General features: G+C 35.7%; 2 long non-coding RNA genes across 2 annotated transcripts in view; both read right to left on the reverse strand.

Annotated features, from left to right (window-relative positions):
* The window catches only part of LOC145737208 (uncharacterized), a 183,429-nt gene that overhangs the window by 125,331 nt on the left and 40,419 nt on the right, over positions 1-17,679 (reverse strand). The window lies entirely within an intron of this gene.
* LOC145737056 (uncharacterized) lies at positions 11,201-12,442 on the reverse strand. Its single transcript, XR_014180206.1, has 2 exons — positions 11,957-12,442; positions 11,201-11,876 (listed from the first exon to the last, which is right to left on the reverse strand). It is a non-coding gene; the product is annotated as an uncharacterized LOC145737056 (long non-coding RNA).

The following is a 17,679-nucleotide window of genomic DNA, read 5'->3' on the forward strand; positions in this document are numbered from 1 at the left end:
CTTGAGATTTTTCATTTTTTTTAGTGGCAAGTTTATGATTTTTTTTTGACGACCCTGTATACAAATGAGTCGTTACGCACCCTCAGTTTAATAAAACGATCCTTTATTTACAATAACCCAAAGTTTCATTGCAAAATGAAATACGGTTTTAACATAGTACAAAAATATGTTGAGCGTTGCAACTGTCACTTTTTTGGAAAAACATCAAATATTTCGAAAACGGCTAGAGATAGGCATAGGGCATTCTATACAAAAGTTAGTCAGAATTTTATGAGGAATCCAAATATGTAATAATATATAGGGTGTTCTATTTAAAATAAGAAAGTTGTGATCGACTTCCGGTATAAGCGGAAGTGCAACCATCTTGAAAATATTTTAGTTGGATTGGGCATGCCCACATCAGTATCCTACCAAATTTTCAAAACTCTCCTATTTATACTTTTTCCAATATCAATCGAGGTCTTTCGTCGTGGGACACCCTGTATTATACCTTAATTTTATATTCCAAATTCTTTTTCAACCATTTTACAGTTTAGTTGCCTTCCATTAATGTTACTATAATTATTTTCCACTTATGGGTCTCGCTGTCTATCCCTGTATAGAAAGATAGCGTCTAATTTGTTAAGCAGCTTTAAAGGTATGTCCTTCGCCATTGTCCACATTTTTGAGTTCACCTTTGTAGAGCGTTTTAATTCTTTTAGCTCCTGATGATGGGCATGTCTATGCCCGAAACTAGTCGAGCGCGCCCCCATTAACTGGTGGGTTAATAAATTTATAGTGGAGAAGACTGTGTGTTATTCCGCACCCTGTATTCTTACACCTCCACTGAGAGACAATGGACTTCTACTTCAAAATTTAATTAACACACTGTACAACTTTCAGCCTCTGAAGATGGGTGTCCGAATACACCCGAAACATGTTAGGCAGATAACAACTTATTATTAATATATATTTGTGGAGATCGACTGTGAGTTTTGCTTTCACTTACACTCACTACTCCACTGCGTGCATATGGACTACTACTTTTCGATACAATCAGCTGGTCAAGCTTTCCGGGTCCGTGAACTCAAGAAGAACTTACTAAGGAGGAAGTTTGCCCGCCTGGACATATGGTTCAACTCTGAGTGTCTGCGTAGAGGCCTACAACCCAAGTATGTCTCTCTGCGATCCAACTCCAACACCACAGCTTCCAAGAAGGCACTCCACCATGCCTCGAGGATTTGGATCAAAGAGGAGGTAAAAAGATTGTACTTTAGACTAAGCACCACTGAGCTTAAGGTCAAATGTATTTATTTCAAAATTACTAGTTTATTACATCCGATTGAATTTGATGTCTTACACCACTCTCTATTAGATTATGTATCTGACTTGGGAGACAAAAAGTACAGTGTCCTAAGTGGTAAACTCTCACACCTCACTCAGAACTCCCCCCCCCCCCCCTTGCAGTTAGACACCCACCTCCAATGAACCTCATAGATACTCCCCCCCACAGTCTCACTACATGTTCACCCCCAGCTCCTCTCCCTCATCCTCCACTTGACTCACCTACCAACAATGACAACCCCATGTTTGACAATGACATTTTTCATGGTACTTTCGGAATCCCACCTCACCAACCGTCCACCTTCCCTTTCCATCGCCGCACACTAAACTTGTCCAATTTTGCTCTATCTAACTCTGATCTTGAGATTCTGAACTTGGGTTTGAAATTTAACTATAATTTTCAACCGAGAGCACTGGACTTACAGATCCTTGCCGCAAACATAGAAAATGTCATCTCTAGAGGTCTTCCTGAAACAGCACAGGGCGCCCTGCGTTTCTCATGTGCCTCTTATTTAAATAAATACCACCGGCAACTTTCGGAACAAACACAAACTCCTCTTCCTTCAAATCTAAACAACAAAAATCTCATGTCTCTGCGTCGCAGAATTAAAGACCATGACCTGGTAGTGACCAGGGCGGACAAGGGTAACTGTGTGGTGGTGATGGACAGGGAACAGTATGACACTAAGGTCCTTGATTTCTTGAATACTCCCTCCTTTCAGGTTTCATCTACATCCCCTCTGGACAAATTCCTCTCCAAGTTTAAATCAGTTATTAACACAGCACAAACCACCCTCTCCTCTTTGAACTGCAACAAGTATACACTTCTGCCTGTCAATCCTTCAGTTCCTAAACTCTATGGACTACCTAAAATCCACAAGCTGAACACTCCAATCAGACCTGTGGTCTCCTTTTGTGGCTCACCATGTCACCGCCTAGCGGAATGGTTGAATAACTTTATTTTACTTGCTTCTAACTTTAAAAGTAAATATGCTATCAGAAACTCTACAGAACTTTGCGGTCAACTCAAAGACATTAACATACCATCTACAGCGCTTATGGTCTCTTTTGACGTGTCCAGTTTGTTTCCCAGTATACCCCCCACACAATGCATCCCCCTTCTAGAAAATATTCTCTCCCAACCCGGTAATCTCGCCCCATCTGTCATTAATGACATAATTGCCCTGGTTTCACTCGTCATCGATCAAAACTTTTTCCAATTTAAAGACAAATTTTACGCTCAAACGGACGGCCTGGCAATGGGCTCTGGTCTCTCTCCTTTTTTATCGGAAATCTTTATGTCAAACATTGAATTATCCCTTAATAAATCTCCTTTATTCTCCAAAATTCTCTTCTACAGGAGATATGTAGATGACATCTTTTGCATCTTTAATGGCACTTTGCTTGAGCTCCACCAATTCTTTGACTTTCTTAATACCTTACATAATTCTATTACATTCACTATGGAACTGGAGTCTTCACAATCACTGCCCTTTCTTGACATTCTGATTTCCAGAGTAGACAACAGGATAGAGTTCTCAATATACCACAAACCCACTAGCACAGATAGTATCATTCCTTTCTCCTCTAATCACCCCTTTTCTCAAAAGACTGCCTCCTTGAACTGCTTTTTCCACAGACTGTTTAGCATACCCCTGCTGGAGCCCAGCTTTAACAGGGAACGCTCATGGATCAGAACCGTGGCTACCAACAATGGTTTCCCTGCAAGTTTAGTTAACAAAATCTACTACAACCACTTTAAGAAATTTGTCAACAGAAAGCTTTCAGTGAGAGAACATGACATTGAGACTAGATACTTCTCAATGCCTTACTTGGGGCCTTTCTCTCTTGGTTTCAAGTCCCTGTTCAAATCCTATGGCATTTCTATCTGCTTCAAAGTCTCACACTCTGCATCCCGTTTTCTTGTCAACTCCAAAGATCCAACTCCGCTCCTTAATAAGTCTGGTGTTTACCAGCTCTCTTGCTGCACAGCCAACTGTGAAGCTGCCTACGTTGGTCAAACAGGTAGAAAATTAGCAACTCGAATACATGAACACAAAAGAGAGTTTGAAAAATTTATTAACAACCCAAATTTGAACACTAGTTACATGAAATCACTATTTTCACGCCACCTTCGCCTCAATAACCATGACTTCAACGTTGAAGATGGCTTCAAGCCCCTCCATTTCTGCGAAAAAGGCAATCTGCTGGACCTTTTGGAGGTCCTTGAAATCAACAAGGCTTCATCCAACGATAAGGTGGTCTGCCTTAACGACCAGCTTAGACATGGCTCCACCCCTTTCTTCAGATCCCTCAATTTCTAGTTCCCCAAGACAATTTTCCCGGTCCCCCTGTATTAGATTTCAACCCCCCCTTTACCTACCCATAATCAATTCCCACTGTTTGGATACTTACGTTTGCCTGTGTCCAAGAACTGTGTTAAACCTGTACTTTTATGTCTCCAGGTCGAAGGTTGCTTATTGTTTAACTTTAATTTTTGTCTTCATTTGTTAACTAAACATATCATTATTTGTATAACCTATAATTTAGCCGACGGATAATTAGTGTTAAGTTCTAATTTAACCTAACTTTATTTGTTTACACTGTATTGTTTTGATGGAGTAGACCGATCACACATGTATTGTCACCTGTCGGCTGTCTGTCATGTCCGGCTCTGGGGGTTTTTTGACCTTTTCCGTTTTTTGGGGGTTTGGTTTTTTGGTTTTTTCGGGTTTGGCAATATGATGCTGCCCCCTAGACTTTCCTGCAACCTGCCCTTGGCGTGGGTTGGGAATCATTTTGGCCACTCCATGTCCGGCCGCACCCAAGCCATGATGCCCTGCACGGTCACACTTCCACAGTGACAAAAGGGAAAGTCGCCCCTATTTTAATCTGTTCAATGTCCAACTTGTGAGTGTCCACCGCGGTTTTTGTTGTGTGACGTCCCTTTCGTGTCTATTTGGTCTCCTTCAGGTAAGATATGCAGTTTTTGCCCCTTTAACTTGCCTTTTTATTTTTATCTTTTGACTTTTGAATTATCTGCCGCCCCCCCATTACATATATACCCTTTCAGGACATCCTACTTCTACTTGTTAAGATGAAACCTCACGTTAATGAGATTTCAACTTTTTTTAATTAGATAGCTCAAGGTCGTGGATTAATTGCATGAGTTCATAAGTATCTATAAATGAACACACTTGGATATTCTGCAGGAAATCAAACGAACCGATAGTTGTATATGTACAAGTGTATATTACAAATTTAAAAACAAAACTACAATATTTACAACCTAGAACATTTATAAAATTTACAAAAGTTGCCACAAAAATGTTGAAAACAAAAGAAAGTGAAAATTTGAAACAAAGAGGAAAAAAAAAACAGGAAAAGTTTTCCCAGTGCCAAGCCGTAACTGACTGCCCTTACCAGTTGTCAAAGACGATGTTTGGGTCCTGGAACCTCCAGTATCCTCTTCCCAGTAGTCAGTAGTGGCCACCGCTGATTTCCAGGTAGGAAATGGGGTCCAGAGACTGGTGACAGGTACCTAAGGCAGAAAACAGCAGAACACCAGGGAAAACAAACAAACAGCTTCAACACTTGTTCCGGCAACCAAAAAGGTGACCAGAGGTGTGTAATATTTGGTGATTTACCTGGAGTACAAGTGTACATTGACGATATATTGGTCCATGCAAATAACGAAGAGGAACATCTTCAAAGACTAAATGCAGTTTTTGAAAGAGCAAAAGCCGTCAATGTTAGGTGAAATGAAAGTAAATGCAAATTTGGGGTAAAACAAGTAAAATATTTGGGGCACGTGCTAAGTGCAGAAGGACTTTCTCCAGACAATGACAAAGTACAAGCAATTATGGACATTCGAAAACCAGAAAGTAAACGAGAGTTGCAAACAATATTGGGAATGGTAACATATAGGTACAGCCATTGACTCCATGTTACAAAATGTCAACTGAATATCCAATCACAGTGGCAATATTTCTTTGATTTTTAGTTAGAAATCCTTGTGGATTGCATCTGTGAACAGGCATATAAACGGCTTTGGACCTAAATCTCTTTCTCTCTTTCTAGCTTCTAGCTAGGAATGTTTGGATGACCACAGTGGACACTGAACACAACTGAACAGTTTTTAATGAAGACAGTTGCACCACTCTATGAGGTACCTGAACGTAAAAAAGTATCTTCCTTAATAGATGAAAAATGAACTGCTCTCAACAATGTACAAGCATAAGCTGAAGAATGTGTCAACTGTTTCAATCACAACAGACATATGGACAGAAACAATAAATATAAGTTTTTTGGGTTTGACCTGCCATTTTGTTTTAGAAAATAAGTTAACTAGTCTTACGTTAGGAGTGTTTGAATTAGATCAAAGGCATAATTCAGAATACTTGTCAGAATGTATTACCAAACTTTGTGAAGAATGGAACCTTCCTCCTTCAAAAGTCACAGCAGTCATTACAGATAATGGCGCCAACATTGTGAAAGCAGAATCTACAGTATTTGGGAAAAACAAGCACCTGCCTTGTTTTGCCCATACATTGGACTTGGTAGCTTCTAAAATTACAAATGATATAGAACAGATTAAATTTGTTATCGATAAAGTAAAAACAATAATGACTTCTTTTAAACATAGCGTTGTGGGAGCAGATGACCTGAGAAAGGCTCAGCCAATTAATAATGTATTAAAGTTGGAACAATCAGTTCCCACAAGATGGAATTCAACGTATTATATGATAGAAAGGCTTACAAAGTTGTATGAATATGTGGATCCTTTTTTGCTAAAGAGTCCAAAAGCTCCCCCTATGATTGATGCTTCGGAATTAGTACTAATCAAAGAAATTGCAAAGCGTTTTAGAGCAATTGAACAAAGTTATTGGCTGTGTCAACGATTTTAGATCCGCGATTTAAGAGACTACATTTCAATAATGCCACTGCTGCGCAAAGAGAGAGTGCAAAAGAAAACTCTATTTCGTACGTAACAATGAACAAAATTTAGTACAGAAGAAAATTAATCCTTACGACAGCGGCGCGGACTGCCACTTGCTGCCATCTATGAAACAAAGACGAAGGGTAAACGACGAAGTGTGCATATGTACTATATTTTGCAACCACAAACTATTATACAGGGTGACTCGTAATTAAAATACAAAGTAAAACAATATTTTTTTAAATGTATATTTTATTACATATTTAAAAAGAACACAAAATTTACTACACGTTTTGTTTAACATTGAATTGTCAGATATTAATAATTGATCGAAAACTTTAACTTATGCAAATAAAATAATTTTAAATTGTAAAGTGTTCAAACGTATTTCCGTGGTGGTCACTACACAATTGCAATCGTCTTTTATTGTTTTCCATAACATCAATCAAAGTTTGCTCGGAAATTGTATCGAAATCATCTATGATTCGTTGCTTCTTATCATTTGCGTCATTAGGTGGTGTAGCATAAACTAACTCCTTACGTAACCCCACAAATAAAAATCACACGGCGTCAAATCAGGCGATCGGGCCTGATTATAGGCAGATAGCAGCATAGGCATGGGGCAGATATCTGCTGGTTAACCAGACATAGACAACTGCACGTTCGAATAGACAACACACTTTCCTTTGCTTTCAGTCCTGAACAAGGACTACTGCAAGGTGCACCCATACCTTACAATATCTACTTTACAATATCTACTGCCACAACATATACAACGACAACAAGCGGGACAAAAACCAAATGGCAAAACAGCATAGATTTTACAATACGCAGACGACACTGCACTTATTGTTCACGACAAAACTACATCGAAAGCAGTTTCAAAACTACAATAACTTACTGACGATACCATGATATGGTTCTACAGATGGAGACTAACGCCCAACGCAACGAAAAACCAGCTTTTATTACTAAACCAGCAAATAAAAAACGACTCTCCAAACATAACCACAGACGGCCACACAACTGATCCTAAACAAAACGTAAAATAATAGGGGTAACACTGGACCAAAAGCTACAATTCACTAAACACCTTAAAAATGCACGTACTGAAATTATTAAAAGGACAAAATACTTTAGGTCAATAACATACAAAAACAAGGGTATTAGCACGAAAACAGCAACTAAAATATACAAATCCATCTGTAGACCAGTTCTAGATTACGGACACATACTCAGAGCAAACGCTACTGACAAAACTAAAAAATACACTCACAACACAGAACAGATTGCTCTAAGACTAATAACCAAAATACGACACCCTGCAAACCCACTACACAACCAATCTAACCAACTTCTCTACGAACGTACGAACATGACTAAAATAACTGACAGTCTCGTACAACTACAAACCAAGGGGAAAAATAACCCACACAACTGGACAATTGTAAATCCACTATGCATAACAAGACAGACCAGAAAATCACGTTACTTTTTCACCGCGCTTCCACCCTGTTAGAGCACTTTATGTAGAATTAATTTTTTTTTTTTTAATTAACTTGTATATAATTAAAAATAAGAGAACATGTACACAAAAAAATAGATCTGTAAACATAGGCAGAAAGACCCTGGTGGTCGATAGCCTATTTTTCTTAACAAGATATGATTTTTTAAATTTTATAGTAATATTGTGCCAAAAACTACAATGGCTATCATCCATATCATTTTAAGGGATAGACTATACTTACAACGGTGAGAAGGTGGATTGTTTGTTAAAAAAAAATTGTGGCATTATTGTAGTTTTAAGCACAATAAAACTATTAAATTTAAAAAAATCATATCTTGGTAAGGAAGCATTTGCGGACCCATGTTCATAGAACATTTTCAACTCGAACCTTGTATATATACAGGGTGTCCCACAAGTAATGGTAAATAATTTAATGGCGTATTTATTGGGTCAAAATAATCCGATTTACCTCAGACGAAAAGTCAAGGAAAACAGAAATATGTTTATATATTATAAATAGGGGGTCAAAGTTATTTTTTTAAAATAGTATTTTTCAAATAACTTTCAAACAACTTGAAGTTTTTTTCTGAAATTATGAATTTGGGGTCTTTTGAGGGCGACAAATTTGATTATCAACTCAGTTTAAAGCCAGTTCATAGAGGGCGCCAGTTGTGGTAAATAATTTGCTTTCAGATCGCCCCAACTTTTTTACTGTAGGACCAAGTGACAACTGGAATCCGAATATCTGTTCACCAATAGGTTCTTATCAAAAAAGTGTTGGTATCCCTAAGATCAATAGTTTTCCAGATATTTGCAATTAAAGTATTCGGTGCGATACATGTACGAGAAAAAATTGAAAAAAAAAAAAATTAAAACTTTTGGCTCAGCCACTAGGCTGACCAATCCTAATTTAAACAAGTCTTGTCCGAACATTTCTTTCATTTCTGGTAATCTGAGCCCAGCTTGCAACTGGAATGTTATTGATGACACGGGAAATAGTGACCCTTTCCCTATCCAAATTTCGTTATTATGTGGAAGTCCGAGTGATAAATCTAGGCATCGTCTTAATAAATCTGAGGTAAGGTTCAACATAAAGGGCTGTGATTGGAATTCTTATTATGTCTCTGCTTCAGCTAAGCTGAATCAGTGGGGGCCGGTTTCGAACAATGGCTCATTGAAAAACTTTATGAAAGAGGTTGTCAATGAAAATGTCCCTGTCCGAAAAGTCTATAAGGGTAATAATCCTAAACCTCCCACTCCTTGGTGGGATGATGAATGTCAGAATCTGGTATTGGAACGGAAAGAAAAGTTAAGAATCTTTAAAATCAATCCTACCATTGAAAACTTTATTGAATATAAAAACAGTTGTGCACTTTCTAAGCTGATACTTAAGAGGAAAAAAAAATCGTCCTTTGTTGGCTTTTGTAATGGTCTAAATCGATGTTCCCCCATAGGTGATGTTTGGAGGTCTGTTAAGAGATTTGGCAGAGCTGTTTTTTGCTGTTTTGAAAGGCCGAACCTTAGGACTGCTGGTATAGCTGCGAGCGTTGCGATGGAGATGTTGGATGGCTGGGAGCAGGCATCAGTTGGGTCTACCCCTGTAGAGTTTTACCTCTCCACTGGTGGAGAAGAGAGAGATCTTCCCTTCTCCCGTACAGAACTTGAATTTGTACTCAGAGACAAAAAAGACATTACTCCATGTTAAATCACCTCCCAACTCAAGCGAAGGAGATTTTGATAAGATTGTACAATGAGGCCCTTTTTGAGCATAATATTCCTTCACAGTGGAGAATGACCAAGATTCTTCCCTTCCTTAAGCCCAATCACCAGCCTGGAAATATGAAAAGCTACCGCCCAATTGCTCTTAATTCCTGTGTGGGAAAATTGCTGGAAGCAATGGTTAAAAATTGAGTTGCGTATGACCTAGAAAACTCAAACTGGTTTCCTGTTGAACAAATAGGTTTCAGGCGGGAAAAGGCGGGGGCATGGAGTGTCTCTCTATCCTGTGTTTTGAAAATTTTAAAGAATTTTCACCGCAAAGCTTACACTGTGTGCGTCTTTCTGGATATTTCTGGTGCATATGATAGCGTGAACATTTATAAACTCTATGAAATTTTGGGCAAAGCTAACATACCTACTGATCTGAAAAATCTTATTTTTAATTTGTTGTCCAACCGGGAAATTTATGTTGATTCGATGGGCAATGGTGTTGTGGGGCCGCGAAATGTTTCTGTAGGTTTGGCGTAGGGGTCTCCGTTGAGCCCTCTATTGTTTAATATATACACTAGAGATGTCCACTACATTCCCAAACTAAATGTCAAGATGGTTCAATATGCGGATGATTTTGTTATATATGCAAGTGGGCCCAATATTCCTGATTTGATTCGGAAATTAAATGTTTTTATGGATGAGCTGAGCGCTCGTTTTCTGTCGTTGAACTTATGTCTTTCCCATAACAAGTCCAAGGCTATAGTGTTTTCGCCAAGAAAGTCCTATAACTTTACGATTGACAACATAACTTATGAGGGAAAGGTAAGTTCTTGGGCTAATGAGTGTAAATATTTAGGTGTCATTTTCACTGAAAATCTCAACTGGTCCAAACAAATAGATCAGATGTCTGTTAAAGCGAAAAAGGGATTAATGTTATGAAGGCCATTTCTAGAGTTTGTATATACACCTCCAAGTAGAAAAACGGTAATAGCAATAACTAAAATGAAAGTGTAAAACATGAATGGAGATTTTCAAAAATAACTTAAACTTTGTATTTTTTTTAAGATCACAAAACCGAAGTATACTGCTTTGCAAAATGTCATGTCTAAAAAACTAGAACATGTACCAAGAATTTCAATCATGAATTCAACCAGAAGTTTTATTGTCTTTACAATGGATTATACAGTGCGTTTTTTTTTTTAACGCGCAACATAGGATTTTACGTGTTAAATTTTGAAGCCCATGTTAGACCATGTTGTTTTGGAACTACAAGTGTAAAACTTGACGGGTGTGTGTTTAGTACCCTGAAGCTTAAGTAAGTTTACCAATTCGGCCTAAATAGTATTTACAAACTAACGAGAAATCATCTTTTTTCGAAAATATTTTATCTTTCCATGCTCTCTGTATGCATGGTAGGTGCTTGTTGTTTTTGATACTGGCAGGGCAGGTAATTACATTGTTTCAACAGGATGGTGCGCCACCACATTTTGGGAGACATGTACGGGCGTACTTGGATGAGGTGTTTCCTAACCGTTGGATAGGTCGTAGAGGTGCAATAGAGTGGCCTCCTAGATCACCGGATTTGACGCCTCTAGATTATTTTCTATGGGGTCACTTAAAAAATAAGGTATATGCAACAAAACCGATAAATTTAGATGATTTAAGAAGAAGAATTATGGATGAATGCAACCTTATAACACGCGACATGTTACAAAACGTCATTGAAAAATTTTATTTTAATTTAGCTCATTGTCAGACAGTTCAAGGGGCACATTTTCAGCATTTAATCAAATAAACATTTTTTACTTATTTAAAAGTGTAGTTTTCTTTAATAATTAAATAGCTGCCAAACTGTTTAAGATAACCATACAACATGTTACATGAAATGTGATTAGAATGAGAGAACAAATCAGAAAATGTCATTGAAACATGGTCATTCCATAAGAAAAAACATAACCTCAATTCATTGCCATATTGTGGCTAACCCTGTATATTCCTGAATGTCACCTAACGGTAAAACGTTTAAAGTGCGTCAATATTTATATAGGATATTTTTCAATAAGTTGTATATTTTGCGAAATAATTCAGGGTTGCCGGACTTTTTACACACAGTGTATATATATATACAGGGTGTCTAAAAAGTCTGGAATATTGCAAATATCTCGAAAACTGCTGATTTTATTTTTCTCAAAATTTGCGTCTTGTTATAGTAAATAACAGCGCATGACGTGAGGGTGAAATGAGGTTCGCAAGTATACAGGGTCAGTCACAAAGTATACCAACTTTCTTAATTCAAACCTAACACACTGTATATTACTTCAGATTTTAAGAGTACTTATAAAGGCCAATTCAACGATATACGATTTTTATTTTTTTTTGATTTTTTTTTTTTTGTACCTGCCTATAACAATGATAGGTGTAACAATGACAGCTAACGTCAATATAATGTTAAATTAATTGGCAAATTTTCCTATTACTTAAAATGGTGTTTTTGAGTGAGAAGGAAAAGACTGACATCTTAAGTATCCTTCTCACTCAAAAACACCATTTTAAGTAATAGGAAAATTTGCCAATTAATTTAACATTATATTGACGTTAGCTGTCATTGTTACACCTATCATTGTTATAGGCAGGTAAAAAAAAAAAATCAAAAAAAAAAAATCAAAAAAAAAAATCAAAAAAAAAAAAAAAAAAATCAAAAAAAAATAAAAATCGTATATTGTTGAATTAGCCTTTATAAGTACTCTTAAAATCTGAAGTAATATACAGTGTGTTAGGTTTGAATTAAGAAAGTTGGTATACTTTGTGACTGACCCTGTATACTTGCGAACCTCATTTCACCCTCACGTCATGCGCTGTTATTTACTTTAACAAGACGCAAATTTTGAGAAAAATAAAATCAGCAGTTTTCGAGATATTTGCAATATTCCAGACTTTTTAGACACCCTGTATATATAAACAATCTGTATTTCATTACGAAATAGGCTATCAACCGGAATGGTCTTTCTGCCCTTGTGTACATTTGTTGATTTAGGCTTACTTTAAGTTGTGGTATGTCTCTACTTAATGAAAGTAACTTTTGCTGTTTTGCTAATTTTGACATACACTTTATATTGTAGCTGAAGAACAAGCAGCAATGAAATCCATTTGTCTGGGGGTTAAGAATTTGACTCCACATCATAGTGGTTCAAATAAGATTTACAAGAAATTTTTAATGAGAAAAAAATACCAATTCATAAAGTTGTAGCTGCTACTACAGACAATAGGGCAAACATTGTTGCCGGTGTAAAACTTTTATTAGGAAACATCCCCAAACCTTCCAATACTCATCTTCGAAGTGAACAAGGAAAACATGTGCCATGTTTAGCACACACTATTAACTTAATAGTAACTAAAGGACTTGGGGCAGATCAGGTTAAAAGAATTATCAGTATTATTGACAAAGTAAAACTATTGTTGCTTATTTTAAACATAGCAATGTAGCACAAGATCATTTGAGAGAAGAACAAAGAAAAGAAGGTAAAACTAATGGAACATTCTTGTATTTAATACAGGAAGTGGCTACCAGGTGGAATTCCACATTTTACTGCCTCGAAAGATTTCTTTTGCTGGCAGGACACATAGGGTAGATTTTGCTTCACAATGATCATAAAAAGGCACCTCATATGCTTACAATATCTGAAATGGAGATTATCAAAGAGTGTATAATTTTATTAAAACCTTTTGAAAGTGCAACCAAAGATATATCTGGCGATAAGTATGTTTCTGCTAGCTTAGTAATACCTCTAGCAAACTGTATAAAAACTGCCTTTGAAAGAATTAAGCTTTCCAACTCATTAATAATACTTCTTCAGAGTGAACTTAAAAAGCAAATAGAAAACCGTCTTAACCAACTTGAAGCCAATTTATTTTTACCTGCTGCAACAATATTAGACCCCAGATTCAAGTAACTGCATTTTACATCCCCTCTTTGTGCTTCCACTGCCATTAGTATTCTAAGTGATGAACTTAAACACTAAAGAGCCAGGGAACATCATCAAGTCCTCCATTGAATTCTACATCTACACCTAGCGATTTAACAACAGGAACAAATATATGGAGCATCCACGATGAGTTTGTAGCAAGACAATGTCAAACGGAAGACTGTGAAGTAAGCCAACAAGGGTTTCCGACAGCGTTGAAATTATATTTAACGTATTCAACCACGAACCCGCGACCCCATTCAGTACTGGATTGATAGCAAGAGCGCTTTTCCAGGCATTTATCAAGTGGCAATAAAGTACCTAAGTGTCTTAGGTGCTTCAGTACCTTCAGAACGAGTGGTTTCGACTCTAAATAATATTTGCACGGATCAAAGGAGTCGGCTAACTCCGGATCATGTAAATAATTTGGTGTTTTTGGGATCATTACACGAAACTTTTTGGGAATTATAAAATCTATTATTGTGTTCCTATTGTCATGCTCCAACTATAACTTTTTTTCACCAATTTCCACTTAGTTTAGTTTAATTAAGCAAAATTAGTTTTATTTACAAGTTTCTTAAAAAGTTTCGTCTATGATCCCAAAAACTAAAACTAAACTAAAAAAAGTTTTTTTATGGTAAATGCATGTATACCCCCAAAATAAGTTACTACCATCAACTTCATTTTTTCAAATGCAATTACTTATATTTCATTTTATTTTTGAATTGTGCATCAAATTCTAAGTAGGAAAATAATTTTATTAAAAAAAATAATTTAATTTTTTTCTTAATTATAAAATAGCTATTTATGTAACCAGTTACGAAAAGATCGATTTTGTGTAACGAATGAATGTTTGTAGGGCGAGCGCAGCGAGGTCCTACAATTTGAATAAGTTACACAATAAGACATTTTCGAAACGTGTTGCATACATAATTTTTTCTAATTTTGACCAAAAAGCGGTTAAAACCATCTTTTAAAGTGATATAACACAAATATTCATTTTCATAGCACCTTGTATAAATAGTGACAACGACATGTTATGATGGATGTCGCCCATATGTTTCTACGGAAATGCATAAAAACAGGGAGTGATGAAATGAACTTTTCATAACTAGTTACATAAAGAAAAACGTTTTGTCACTCTAATCAGTTTTGAAAAGTGTCACTTTATATGCCAAAATTAGAAAAATTTATTTTTTATTAAAATTAACTTATTTTTGGTCCACTAATTGTATACATGCATTTACCATAAAAAACAACACTTTCGCTAAAGCAAGTTTTTTTTTAGCACGCGCTATGGCTATAAGTAATACCTTGTGTCAATGATGCTGACTTTATTATTTTTTATAGGAAATGCGTCTTTAGGTGAACTTCCTTCAGACGTTAATAAAAATAAATACCTAAGTGAAAAACATTTTAATAGCGAAGATTTTATAGGAAACAAACATTTCTATCTCAAGGAGAACGCAGTTCCAATGCCATTTCGCGAGTGCAGTGTTTTGAAAGTATTAACTCCAAAAAAAAAAACGTATTCGCGCAAGTTTGTGGCAAATACATCCAAGGGCGTTTCATTCACAAACTTGCAAGCGTAATGTCTATTTTAATATTACATTTTATGGTGTTGCACCTTAGTTCGAACACTTCCACCATTAGAAGAATTGACTAGTAGAAGTGCAGTTTTTGAAAAGTAACTTATAAGAATAACCAACTTAAACTTATCTAACTAATTAGCTTTTACTAATTTAAAGTCTTAGTTCAAGCTCGCTAAGGGTTGTGAAAAATGTCAGTATTTTGTTGTACAAAAATGTCAGCCAAAAATGTAAAAATTTGCAAATGGACAGAAGTAATTTTTTACATTTTTACGTTCATTTAATTTGACAGTAATTGTGTACTAGGTTAAGAGCCAGTAAAATAAAAGTATAGTAGTAAAAGTATACCATTCTTGAATGATTGCTATAAAAATTTAAGACAATATTGTTTGAATACTATTTAGTAGCTAATATCAAAGAATAGCTATGTAACAAGAACAGACAGTTGAAAAGAGAAAGCGAATTAGAGAGAGATGGACTCTTCCTACCAAAGTTTAATTGACAAGCGACTGATATCGGCTTTGGCCGTTGAATATCAGGAGTTTTATTGGTTGTTTATTCAAGTTGTTGAAAAACGTTGCCGTATCTCAGACCACATCAAATATTTGTTTTGAAACATCGGTTTAAAGTTAATAAGGACTGATATTTTCCAATGATTAATAGGCGAACTTAAAACACTTTGACTCAAAAGAAGTAAACAATGATTATAAGAAATTAGTTTATATTATATTTGATTCTGATAATTGGATGCCATTTTTATTTCAAAGAAAGAGACAACCGGCCTACTACCAAAGGGAACTCGAGGTCAGCCAAAAACATCACCCCAACATCAAAGGAATTATGTCCATTCTCTATATGTTAGGCATTTCACATTTTTTTTGCATGTTGAATTTGTATTAGCGCCATCCGATGCAACAACAAATTACAATAAGCTACAAATAAAAACATTTTAAGACAAGTTAATATGCAGTGTGCTGTATATAAAATAAGTGTCGGTTGAAACAGGCTTTCCCAGAAAATTGTGGTATATAAAATATTTGTTTTAAAATTGAACACCCTGTATACTAAAGTAATCATTCTTATATGTGGCACTCTGAAGATAAAATGTAAACATTTAATAATAAATACAGTTTTAAATTATTATGTTTTTAAACAAATTGTATGCACTAATTTGCCATAGCCTTTTTTATCGACCTATGTAGCAGTTTTTTTTATAAAAGGTTCGACAACAAATTTATAACTTTTAGTTATTTTGAAGTGTGTTTACCCCTTACATAAATATACCCAATTTGCTAAAAGATGGCATGCGTTTTAAGCAATAGACAACATGCTCTACTAAAAGATGACATGGCCATCTTGCCAATAGATGGCACTCGCAAAGTTACATTGGTACTCAGTTTCTTCCAAACATAGCTAATTCTCTCTCTCTCTCTTCACACTGATTTCCGGCTGCCATACTCTAAATAGTTTCATTGGGAATAACTTGTTTTTGGACAAACTATACTGATTTAAATTTTCTCAAATATTTTGTCTACAAGCATCAAATAATAATGCATTTTTTTACTTTGGTATTAAGAAAATTACATTTGTGCCAAGTTGATTTTTTTGTAACCAATCAGTTGACAGACTGAAAATACGAATATTTTAGTTTATAAACTGAACAAATTATAGGCAAGGCTTTTTTACGGTAAAATTTAAGTGACTTGGTTGTCAAACAAAAATAACAGGCATTTTTAATATACCAGGTGTCCAAGAGCACCCTGGACATAGGAGATTAACATGGGAAAACGGTTTTGATTTTTTTGCGCCTGTACGGTTGATTTGATTGAAAAATCGTAATAATGAAAGTTGTAGTACCTATCACGGGCTAGTTTTCTGTATTTTTCAGATCTCTAACTCGAGCCCTTCCGTCGTAAAACACGAACAAAAATGCGAAAATTTTAACTTTTTACCTGCACTGTATAAGCGGTTGTCGAGCAACCGTACCAGCAACAATGATCTGTTTACCGGTTGTCCGACAACCGCCTATACAGTGCAGGCCAAAAGTTTAAATTTCCTCATTTTTGTTCGTGTTTTTCGACGAAAGTGCTCAAGTTAGAGATCCGAAAAAAATACAGAAAACTAGTCCGTGATTGGTACTACAACTTTCATTATTACGATTTTTCAATCAAATCAACCGTACAGGCGCAAAAAAATCAAAACCGTTTTCCCATGTTAATCTCCTATGTCCAAGGTGCTCTTGGACACCTGGTATAAGCGTTATAAGTTAGAACGTTCTTTAATTTGCCACCCTAAAAACTATAATTTGTTTCCCCCAAAAAACTAGAATTTAAAGTTTTAAAAAAACAATAGCAAAATTTCCTTTTTAACGACCTATTGAAAAATTGAGGACACTGAAAAATGACCCAACTCAATAAACATTGTCAATGTAAGGAATAAATCTCGTATATAAAATAATAACAATAGTAATTTTAAATACTCAACGACTGGTATTATAATTAAAATGAGATAGTCTAGAAATGCAAGTGCAAGAAAGTGAACATAATAAACGATTTATAATTATATTGCAATGTTTGACAAAACAAGTTCAGCCATTTATTTTATCAATTTGCTTGAGTTAATGAAGTATTAAAAAAGAAACAAAAATAT

The sequence above is a fragment of the Ips typographus genome, linkage group LG13 (genome assembly GCF_016097725.1).
Source record: "Ips typographus isolate SLU linkage group LG13, UJ_Ityp_2.0, whole genome shotgun sequence".
Classification (NCBI taxonomy): Eukaryota; Metazoa; Arthropoda; class Insecta; order Coleoptera; family Curculionidae; genus Ips; species Ips typographus.